Source organism: Pyxicephalus adspersus, chromosome 12 (genome assembly GCF_032062135.1).
Source record: "Pyxicephalus adspersus chromosome 12, UCB_Pads_2.0, whole genome shotgun sequence".
NCBI classification, from domain to species: domain Eukaryota; kingdom Metazoa; phylum Chordata; class Amphibia; order Anura; family Pyxicephalidae; genus Pyxicephalus; species Pyxicephalus adspersus.
Window position 1 is genome coordinate 18330706 of NC_092869.1, and position 12217 is coordinate 18342922.

A 12217-nucleotide genomic window follows, 5' to 3' on the forward strand; every position below is an offset into this window, starting at 1 on the left:
TTCCAACATTAAACTCTGGGGTACACCACTAACAACTTTAGACAATTTAGAATATGAACCATTAATTACTACTCTCCGAATATGGTCTTTAGCAGTTTTCTGTCCATTAACAAGTTAATTTGTCAGCCTATAGACCATTACTCATCTATGGGGTACTGTGTCAAACATTCATGCAAAGTCCAAATATGTTATATGTCCAGCTACTACATCCACAGATTGGTTTGACAACGTCTATATTTTTATACATCCATGATAAAATTGGTTAGATCACATCTGGAATATGCAGTCCAGTTTTGGGCACCAGTTCACAAAAAAGGCATTGTAGAATTGGAGAGTGCAGAGAAGGGCAACTAAACTAATAAAATGAATTGAGGAACTCTTGGAGGAGCTATGAGAAGAGATTAGCTGAACTGAATCTATTTTCCCTTGAAAAGAGACTTATAAGGGGGATATGATCATCCTTGGTACCAAGCTAGTGATTCTCTAAAAATTAAAAAAAATGTTTCTGACAGACAGGGCTGTGCTGTGGTGCAAAGCTGACTAAATGCTATGACTGGATGGATAAAAAAAGATAATTTGACAGGAGAGGTATTTGACAGGAGTTGGTGAGACAGGGTAACCCTGAATGTCAGGGTCAATAAAGTTAGGAAAGGGTCATGCTAAAGCCAAACTGGTATCGGGATTAAAATAAGAAGGAAAGCTTTGTGTCATCAAGAAGATCAGTTATCACCAGCCTAGCTCTGTGCCTCTTCCCTATTTAAAATATATGCAGACAGTAACAGCTCCCTGTGTGCAACATAAAGGGCGGACTATCAACAGTGCTGCTGCTGCTCCCTGTACCCACTTCTCATTGTCATTCTGAAATGAGGTGCAGAACTTAAATATTCAGTACTTTCATGGCAGAGGGAAAAGCAGGCCAGTCATTTGCAGACTTTCAGGGGTGGGGTAGGGTCTATAGGGGTCATGTATATATCATTGGTACCCTAGTATTAAAACATGAGTTGTTTGCTCTAGGAAACCTATAATACAGTTTTACCATGGCTGTTTCTTTTTTAAAAAAAATAATGGATTTCAGAATGATTGAGTAATTAAGACATTTACCTATGTTGTCTGGAAGTTTATTAACTGAACAAATTTAGCCTATTCTTTAAATAGCCAGAAAATTAAATATTTTTTTTAGCCAGTAACCCATCTGGTCCTTGTTATAGTATTATCATGATGATCTTAAGAGGTACAAGGCAGAGATAGTTTTAGACACAAGGGGACCCAGGCAAATATGAAGTGGGGGACTGTAAATGCACAGCAATAAAGATTCCTGAACCTTTTGCCATTCTTTTCATTGGAGAAGATGAAGAACCCATGACAAATGCCCAATTACCCCACACCCCCCAAAGATCTAGAACAGGTACAAGGTGTTGCTGTGAAAATGTACTACATAATAACATATTAAAACCTAAAGTAATCTTTTTACCCTTACACAACAGATCAGTAATAACTATTTACAGGTTGATATTCAAAAATACAGCAACCTCTGGACCTGAGGCGTGGCAGATTTTTGAAAATTCCAGATATTTGAAGGTTTTACTCACCTCCACACACAGGCCAGCCTTCCTCTGGCAGCACCCGCAGACATCTGGCACAGTTCCAGGGAGCAGGCAGCAGGGACGTCTCAACGTCTATTTAGTGTAGCAAGCAAGACCTAACAGCTGTTTCTGGAGAACAGCGCCATCAAAACATAAGTGGCCAAACGGTGTACTACAGTCCCTGTATTGAAAATGTGCTCCGAAGTGTAAAAATTGTAGAAATTTTTTTTTCTTGCAAGGAGTAGGTAGGTGGGTGCTCATAGTGTTCTTTACCAAGAGCTCAAAGGATTTTGGGTATGCCACAATTTGACAGGTAGAACAACTCACAAGCATGTATTTCATGTAGTGTTTTTTTTTATTTTTTTACTGCAGTTGAGTTTTATTAGTAATGTTTTAAACTAGAATAATAAAGATTAATCTTTGACTTCATTAAAGCTAAATGTATAGTTTTGTGCATTAGGCTGGGATTCTACTACCTTTGCAGTACCATATGTATATTTGTGTTGTCAAAATGCCATTTATGTGACTATGGTAAAACACCCGCATTGTAGCATGCTGCAGTTCATGGTAATGCAATACTACTGTGTGTTGCTCTAGCTAAAAAGGGTCAGGGTACTGTGCTGGGGTACTTTAAAGAAGTGCACCCTAATGCATACAACATTTTAGAGTGTGTGCCTAATGCAGCATGTAAGTGTGAGCATGACCTTAAGCCATTCAGTACAGGCAATAGCACATTACATTGGTCAGTGCACTGCATTGCCATTTATTATTATTTAATATTATTGCAGTGCCTTCACAACCCATGTGCAACACAGCACAACCCATGATGTCCTGTGGGTTGCCCTTCACTGCAATTTATGAATATTGAAGCAAATTCGTTTTAAATAGGCTGCTGAATACAGCATGACCATAACTAGAACCATCTGGCTATGGGCTGGTAATTGTGGCTTTACAACCCAATTGTCTTCCCTCTAGATCTGGTTCCCTAAAGTGTAGTCAACAGGACAACTTTAGGCTGAGCCTTTACAGCTAAACATTTTAGCTGCCAAAGTGATGCTAAGTACCCTAAGAGCCAAATTGGCTCACAGAATGACAGAGGAGAACAGTGAATGGGGGATCTGAAAAAAATCACTGGTCATTAGGTCATTAGGTCATTAGCAGAGGTCGGATAGTTCTGATTGTAGTCAATTTTAAGTTTGATTGGGTCTGTTTGGACCTTGAAATTTGTATTTAAGGAATCCAAGCTGACACCCTTTATTTATTGTTCAATGGTCAAATATGCCAAGCTGTACTATAGCTGTCCTTGAAAGTAGGCTTCAGCCAATCTGGCTGCCAAATATTTGACAGGTATAGTACAGTTCATTAAAAAAAAAAAAAAAAAAAAAAAAAAAAAACTGATTTCCTAACCAATATAACCAGATTCAATCTGGATGTTCTATGCAGCTCTACTGGTCATCAAGAGGCTAGGGACTGAGTAAGAAAATGCTGAAAGTCACCAGAATCTTCCTGTCACTGGGGGACCTATTACTAGTGAAGCCGTCTGTTTCTTGGGTATCTGTTACTGGTAAATCACACTGTCAATGGGCAACCAGGCACTGGTAAGTTTACCTTTCTTGTTCCTGGGGGACTAGTTCTAGGAAAATCTGTCACTGGGGATCTGTTTCTGGTTGATCTACCTGCCATTGTCCCTTGGGCACCTGTTCCCAGTAAATTTGCATCACTGGGAAAGTTTACTTGTCACAGTCCAACATGTCACTGGAATATCTATTACTGGAGAATCAGCCTCTTACTGTCACTGGGGTGCCAGTGAATGACTCTTTCTCCACAATTTGCTGAGCTATAGCAGGTTCAGACCCACAGCAGGATCAGCTCCTGAATCCAGGGCTGGCACCTATTGGTATTGAACTGCTCGCTGCTTCCCCCATTTATTTTTAATCAGACTGCTGAAAGTAGAGGTTAAATGTAGAGTCCCTTTAAGGAAGTGATAATCAAACTGTCACTGCCAGTTTGAAAATAGCTTTATAGCTAACCAATCAGAAAGAAACAAGTTTCACTCAGTAGTGTGGGGACTCTGAAGAAACCACTTCTTACACACAAGGGTCCCGCTCTGGCTGTGCATGCTCTAGAAAAAAAACTAAAGAAAAGTCATTTATGTCATTTTTGTACAAATCTGCAAACTTATGGTGCTGTGGTACTGTTGCTTCAAAAGCACACCAAGCAACTAGCAAAGTTAGTTGAAGGGTATGAGCTAGCCAAAGAACAGTTACAGTGTGTGCAAAAACCATACATCTATACCAGAAAATACCAATAAAAAGTCACAGCTGTACCAACCTTTACAGAGGTCGGTCTGAACAGCTCATAGAACGTTTAGGCAGGAAGATTGACCTAACACACTGCCCATTTACTTTGATTTTGTAGTGTTCTCGTAACACTGAACCAGGAAGTAAGAGCATTTTCCTTCCTCCACACACACTGCAAGTCACTGTGCTAACAACCATTACCAGGCAGTCGCCTATTGCAGTACACTTGCTTAAACTTTTGCCATCCGAGATCAGCTGCTTCCAGCCCCTCCTCTCCAGTCACACTGAGTATGCGCTGCTTGTCGCTGGGGTGTGTGGAGCAGACGGAGGCCGCTGGAGTAAGAGAGAAGGCTGGTATGAGATTGCTTTACATTGATTGCGTTGTTAGGGGGCTCAGGCTGTGATCAGTTGACTGAATGATAAACAGCAGGCAAGCACTATTTATTCTGAAAAGCAGTGTCCTAATTGTTATGGCTCGGCTGACCATTTTCAGATCTTAGCTCCAGTACTCTCGAATCCTCAGTCACCTGATCACACCAGCAATATTTACTTATATACATTGTGATTTCCTTATGTGATTTATGTCATGGCAGTCTTTCTAGCTAATGCTGACACCGTTTAAAAGGTTTATTAGGATCACATGACTAGTAATTGTTAAGTATTCCACATTCCATTTGTGTGTACTGAGAGGGAGACTCCCTGATACTCAGGAAATCCAGACTGAACTGTGGTCATGTGACAGACAGCAGGATGAGCAGGGTCATTCCTTTCTACACTTTACTTTCATGTAGCAGACCTGACAGCAAATGTAAAACCACAGCCTTTATTATTAAACTAACATAAAGGAGCTCTGCAATGTTTGCAAAGGTGTATTTTATATATATATATATATATAGATATATAGGTTTCAGTAACTGTCTACAAGCTCATTAGTGCAGTTTACAATTAGAATGTCACCCTTAAAATGTATGTAAAACTTAAGCTGCGTACACACGGCAAATTTTTCTCGCCCGATAATCGGTATCGGCCAATTATCGGGCGAAAATCTGCCGTGTGTACAGTCGGTCGTCGTCCATCGTCCGACGACCGTCCTGGCGGATCCATGGACGACGACCGATCCTAATGAAAGGGAAGGGGAGAGCGCGCAGCAGGGTGCCGCTCCGTCGCTCTCCCCCTCCCCTCTCCATAGAGCATGAACGGTGCTGTATGTACAGCATCGTTCATGCATCGTGCAGTCTTTTCTCGTTGGAAAGGATCGTGAAAGATCCTTTCCAACGAGAAAAATTGCAGGTGTGTACACAGCTTTAGAATAGAATACCAAAGGACCATTTTGTCGTTGGAAAGGATCGTGAAAGATCCTTTCCAACGAGAAAAATTGCAGGTGTGTACACAGCTTTAGAATAGAATACCAAAGGACCAAAACTCTGACATATTTTTATTATTTTGTATGACACCATAAATAGTACATGCATGTGACAGTTTCACTGTGGTGTGCTGCAACTCGGACTCATTGGGTACCAATAATTAGGCTAATTACATAAGTCCATCTGTGGTCCCAGCCTCTCCTATTCAATCATATGGCATTGTGAATCATTTTATGCATGTGTTTAGCAGCACAATTTTTAGATTTGACATGTAGCATTTGGATGCCCTTGAGCGCCTAGCTTCTTTTGCTAATTTGAATAGCGACACCTTCCAACAGCCTCTTTCACCGACCTAAAGCGTACCTAAATTCAACATTTTCCCTTTACATAAAAGGGTAGACAACCCTTACATGTAAAGGGAAAATGTTATTTATTTTTTCAAGTATAACACCTCCCCTTTTAGTCTTGATCGCCTAGGCGGGCGACATGCCAGGAAGACTGCGGAAGAAGAAGGAATAGAAGAGTGAAGATGGCGGCACCCGGTGCTGGTGAAGAGGAATCCCAGGACAACGTTGGACCAGATCATGGAAAGGACCACTGGCATCAAGGGACCTGCAGGATTAAAGGTAAATGTAATTTTTTTGTTTTAGGTTAAGTTCTGCTTTAAATGGGTACACTTTATAACTGCGTTGAACTGTGTTTGAACACAGTTGCATTACAGTTGTTGCTAGAGGACTAGAGATGGCCCATAATCTTTTGCAGTGCAGTGAACCAAACCACAGCTGCACACAACCCAGCCTTTTTTTCTAAAAACTGCTAATGGCTTACAACACAGTTTTACATCACACAGTGGTTTATCAACACATATATAATGGATAATATATAAGGATAGCAACTTGTAAATGTTGCCTTATGCACGCTGCACATCTTTGCAGTTTAGGCACAGTATGTTTTACATGCGTCACCATTGAACTCTGTGTAATGCACATTTTAATAAAAATGCATCAAAATGTTGCAAGCGTGTTTTTTTCACTTCATCACAATGAATACACATTGGTGTGAACAGGGCCTTATGTATTTTTATTGATCCTTGTCACTGGAATTGAAAGGTAGAAAATCCCAAATTTAAGGGGTCACCAGAACAGATGTAGAGCAAAACACTTTTTTCCCCTAAAAACTGGACCTTTTTTACATAATGTGTGTTGAAATAGTCATTTTTAGTCTTCATCAGAAGCTTATATGCCAAGGTGACAATGCAAAAAGCATAAATTATAGGGAGATTTTTACGATAACTTCATCCTTAAACAGAAAGTGCCTGTACAAGGACCTTCACTGAGGCATTACTATATATTATTTTATGAAAGCAGATTTCAGTTTTTTTTTTTTTTAAACTACTTTTAAAAATGACTTTACCATGTTAAAGCCTTACTGATTTTCCATTGATTGTGTCTATGTATACTTTTAAATACTATCTGAATACAGCTTACTCTGAAAAAGAAAAATTGCAATTCATTACTAGAGTTTGATTTGTATATTATTTTTATTGGGCAGATGTCTCTTTGTGGCTGACTTTTAATGAGCTGATTTGTTAAAAATTCTTTGAATTTTCTTTAATATTTAAAGAATACTCTAAAAATATGTATTACCAATACCACAGCATTTTAGTGACAAAAAATGGCAAGAAAACCGTTAGCTTTTCCCTGTAGGAAAATATTTATTCATTGTAACCATTTCTTACCCATTCAGACCTGTCCATTCCAGTGCACTGTGTTAGCCTTCCTATATACTTAGCTTACTGTTACTATCCATGATAACAGAACAGTTTTGACCCATGTCCTAAATCAGTCATAAAATACCTTCAAAACAATTATTTTTCATTCCATGTGTTTCTTCCCTCTTGGTTACCTTTTAGGCTTCCTTATCTATGAAAAGATTGGTTTTAATATTTTTGGTGTGACCCCCCCCCCCTGTCCTTTCTTTGATAGCATACCTCTCGTTTTTTATTATAAAAAAATGGTAAAATGAACCTCGAGAAAAATATATAAGTAAATAAAAGGTTATGTTACCAGATTATTACCGAGGGGTATTAAAACACATCTCTTAAATATTTTTTTTTTTTTTATGTTAATATTATTAACTATAGTAACATCTATGGTCTTACGGGTCAATTTTGACCCATATATATTTAGTTTAACAAAAGGCAAAAAAAAGTTCTTTTTTCTTTCAAAAATAGAAAAGCAGAACAAGTAATAATACAAAATGTAAATTTGCAAGGGTAAACAAACAAAAACCAATCAAGCAAATCAAAGTAATTTAAATATTTTGTGCCAGAACATGCATGTCTGTGTGTGTTTAGATGTGTGGCAAAAAGTGAAACTTTTAGTGTGTTCTTTGCATATGTATTTTTTGCAGTGGAAGCGCAATGTGTTTCTCTTCCTGTCCTTATTGCTAGGGCAGACCTGACATCTCTTTCTTTTTGAATCAGGTGGATTTAATGGATTTGTGGCTGTGCTGTTTGATGCTGAGGCAGGGCTGGCTGAGGGTGCTGGTGCTGATGCTCTTTGTGTTGTGGATGACATGGACGGTGTGCTTGGTGAGCTCTGCAGCCCTCTTACAAAGGCTGCAGGGACTGGGTCTCGGGGAACCTGTTTCTTCTGCTCAATGTACACCTTGACAAGAGAATTTACTAGCTCCTCAAGAAACATTCTCAGCTTGTTATTTTTTATGTGGGTTCCACCCCAGGTGGATGTGGGTCCACAACACAAACGCATTGTACGCCGACACATCTAAGATGTTTTAAAACACAACCATTGGTCATCTCCTGGTCATTCACTGACAAGTGTAGGTGGCAGTCAGCTTGTCAAGGTTGTCTACTCCTCCTTTGTTTTTATTATATTTCAGGATAAGTATAAGCTTTTTGTCAGTTCTTGATGACACAGCTGCATCTTTGAAAAGTGGACATAAGTATCACACTTCGATTTCTTTTTGGACAATATAAAACAACAGTGGTGGTGTCTGTAAATGCAAATTTTGAAGAAAGTGAGGCCCTGCCCTTCACCTGCAAAATTTTGGTTGGCAGCTCAGGTTTATTTTTTCTTATTGTACCTACCATGGTAAGTTTCCTCCTGAGAAGTTCTTGTCCAAGGTCATAGCTGGTAAAAAAACTTTCACATGTGATATTGTGCCGGACAATACGTTTTCCTTGTTTTTTTTTTTCTGGAATTCCACTTGCGGGTTTGCCCCATGGCTTACTGGGCATGTATTGCCCGAAGGGGCATTTTCCATGACAAAACTTTCATCTACTGTCACCTGAGGCCCAGGGTGAAACATCAGTGGAAGGAGCTGCACCCATCTCTCTCAGACATATCTAATGGGAGCAAGTGTGTCAGCTTTTGCTCTTGTATCTTTGTTGTCAAATCTGAGGACTCTTGATATCATTCGAAAGGTCTGAAGTGACATTGTTGACCGGAAAATTGTTCTGTCTGATGATGCATCCCAGAGACTATGATTGGCCACATTACAGGATCTGTACACTCCAGTAAGAAGAAGAATGCCTATATAAGAATCCAGGCATTCCTCATCAATGTCATTCCACATGTCCCCATGGACTTTTTTTCCTTTTTTTTTTAATGACAATTGCATGAACAATTTAAAACATGTCTTGATGTCACTTACTATAGTCACAACAGACCATGTGATCCCGGGGGTCATTTTAGTGTGTGTATGATTTAGGTTTTGGCACTAATTATTGTTATATAATCTTATATTTTAACCGGGTCGAAACTGACCCTAAACAACACAAAGGTCATAATTTTCACCACAGCATTTTATAATTTAGTGAAATTGAATATTTTTGTTTTATTTTGTGAACATAGAGGATCCTGACAAAGTACAAAATCCTTGATGCAACAAACAAATTTATGTGGTACTTATATTAATTAAAAAATTGAAAAGTATATAGGAAGGTTAATGCACATTATATCACTCGTTAATGCATCAGAATGAAAACAAAATATAACACATGGAGTATTTTTATTGACACTATTTTTATTGAGTTCATTACTATGAATTGATGCACCCCAATGATTTGCACAGCAGTGCATGAACATATTCATAGTATGTTACAATACCAGGCAAACTGCCAATGGATTCTACATGCAGCATCCAAAAAAAAAAGTGTGGTAACTCCGCTGCCTCCAACCACCTGTCAAATGAGCACATAATGAACAGACATTTTGGTCCAAAGTTAATCATTTTTTGCAAGTTGCTGTGAGTGGAAAACTAAGGAAACCACTTGTCTGGCCTTAACAGAGTTCTTTGTTGGTAATGTTTCTCTTGTCCCAATAAAAGTGCGTAACTATCTTCATTGCTTCATCAAGAAAATCTTTTCAATGCTTTTTCCTGTTTTTTATGTTTCTATTTTTATGAGGAAGAGAAAATAAACCATGCAGCTTTTGCATACATAATGTTTGCAGAAAGCTGTACAAACATAAAATAAAGAAGTACAATGATTATACAACTTGAGTTACAACAAACACCAAGAGAAAGTTCAATCTCAATCGAAGCATAATTGGTTAGCATCCAGGAAGCATACCAAAAGGTTTGCTCAAACACGGATGCTATGGGTTTCTTCATGTCCCTTGGCAGGGGGCCAATGTAAGATGCCCATGTAGGATATCCCCATGGGGATAGGGCTAAATACTTTGAGATAATGCAGCACAAATAGGACCACCAACTTCCAAAATTGTTTAATCTTAAGGCAGTTCCAAAGCATATGAAATAAATCAGCTGCCTTTGCTCCACATTTTAAACAATAAGTGGAGGATCTAAGCCCCATTTGGTATGATTGTAGGGAAGAAATGTTGGCACCGTGGGATAGATTTAATGTCCTCTCCCTATACATCGAGGAGGGAATGGTTCTCCAAGCCGCTTTAAAGTCTACCATAGTGTCCATAGAGGTTCTGCTCAGAAAGTGTCTGCCTCATAGTGACACCTTACTGGGTTCAGCATAGACAGCAACTTGTCTAGCAGGTCAGTCCAATCTCTGGCCGACTTAACACTCAGAAGGCTCTCAGAACTCTTGGCCAGTACTATCAGGGGTCCTATGTAATATACCTGGAAAGTCATGATTTCCATACATTGGTAGCAGAAGAGAGAAGTGGCTTTTAAGGTAAAAATGATTTCCAATTTTGTACCATGTTTGCCAACATAAGTACAGATGAGGGTTGTTATGGGCAGCTCCCCATGTACATGCAAAACATTAGATGATAACTAGTTTAGACTAAGATTAGGCAACAAAGGTTGATTTTAAGTCCACATCAGTATATCAATTTGTGCCATGCAGCCAGTCTCTAATGTGTCCGGTGAGTCTGTTCAGTTGTATAAAGCAAAATCCGTCAAATTGTGACCTTTTTGACTGGTTGCTGCCAAATATACATGCCCAACCTAATTCTCTTACCGGCCCAAATGAAAGATCGAAAAAGTGTATAAAGAATCTGTAATTCTTAAGGCTCTAAAAAAATAGGAAGCATTTGTACAGGGTACAGGATTTTAGGGAACACTATAATAATAATTAATAATTCTGGGGACCATTTCGAGAGCTGTTCTATCACTAAATGCCATAGTGGCTGTACATTGTGTCTATGGAGATCATTAGTTTTTTTTCGGGGTCTGGACCCTCAGATATTTTAGGTTTTTTGTGCACCATAGGGAAGGATATTGATGGCTCCATTTAGGTCTCACATATTTATATAAATAGAGAGCCTTTGATTTATCTAAATTTTGAAGTATCCTGAAATAATTACATATTCTGTAAAATGGTGGATAAGTTATGCTGCAGCTTGGTGAAATGGAGTAGCAAATCCTTTGCGAAAACTGTAATTTTAACCCTTCTTCTACCTATAAGGATTCCCTAAAAATATGGGGAGAATTCAAAGAGCCCTAGTAAAGGATCAAGTGCTAAGTTGAACAGTATAGGCCAGTGGTTCCCAACCTTTTGCAGGTAGCGAACCACTAAATTCATGAACTCTGGACCGTGCATGCGTGGGGAGCCGTGTGTCACTTAAACTTCCCCCAGAGTGATGTCATGATGCCAGAAGAAGGAAGCAGGTAATTCTCTTTATCTGCCTTATTTTGATACACATGTTTAAAGAGTGGCCTTCCCCTATGATATATATATGTACATTAAGTTGAGAGAAAGAAACAGACAGGGTTTACAGGCTACAGCTTTGGGTGATAATAATTATGTATTTATACAGTGACTCATAATTAAACAAAAAATTGTACATAACCACCAGCTCATTAGATCATCATGGGGTAGGGTTTGACACATCATACATACAGTATTTTGGTATATATTTCGGTGAACCGTTTAAGCCTTCCTCAGGGTTATAAGTTAGCAAATTTACGGTCTATATCATAGATATAACAAAAAATTATAATAAACAATATAATAAATTATAAATAATAATAAATGAATAACACTGGGGAACAATTTTGAACAAATTTGTTGTTGACTTCAATTTTTAAATTTTATTACACTAAAATAGGTATGCTGATTCTGAAAGTGCAGTTAGTTTTCTTCTATCACGTCAGTTTTTTTCTCTACCGCTTATATTAATTTGATTACTGTAGTGTGAATTTATATAGGTTATTCATTTACACACAAGACAGTGTGGTCAGAGGTTGTGTGCTGCTCTACGTAGTGAATAAGCAAAATTTATATTTCTACTTACACAGGTATTTGCTTTTTTTTTAGATCATGTCTGGCCCTGCTGTTTCTCGTCATAAGTGCCTAAACAACCCTCATTGATTTTGTTATGTCTGTGGCAGTTTCACCATTCCCAGTCAAGGGGCAAACATAAGCACATTTGTTGAGCAAGCCTATTTGGCATATTTAAAAGTTAAACTTGGTGATCAGGATAAGTCTTGGGCCCCTCATAAGGTGTGCAAACATTGTGTCGAGGGTTTA

General features: G+C 38.6%; 1 protein-coding gene across 2 annotated transcripts in view; it reads left to right on the plus strand.

Moving 5' to 3' along the window:
• The first annotated feature begins 4085 nt into the window (after positions 1–4085).
• The window catches only part of STX7 (syntaxin 7), a 31884-nt gene continuing 23752 nt past the window's right edge, over positions 4086–12217 (plus strand). Inside the window, exon 1 of one of the 2 annotated variants that reach the window (XM_072428712.1) lies at positions 4086–4237. The gene's annotated coding sequence lies outside the window, so the exon portion shown is untranslated. Of the gene's footprint in view, positions 4238–5719; positions 5874–12217 lie in introns of those variants that run through there. The other variant, XM_072428713.1, reaches the window with a different exon arrangement.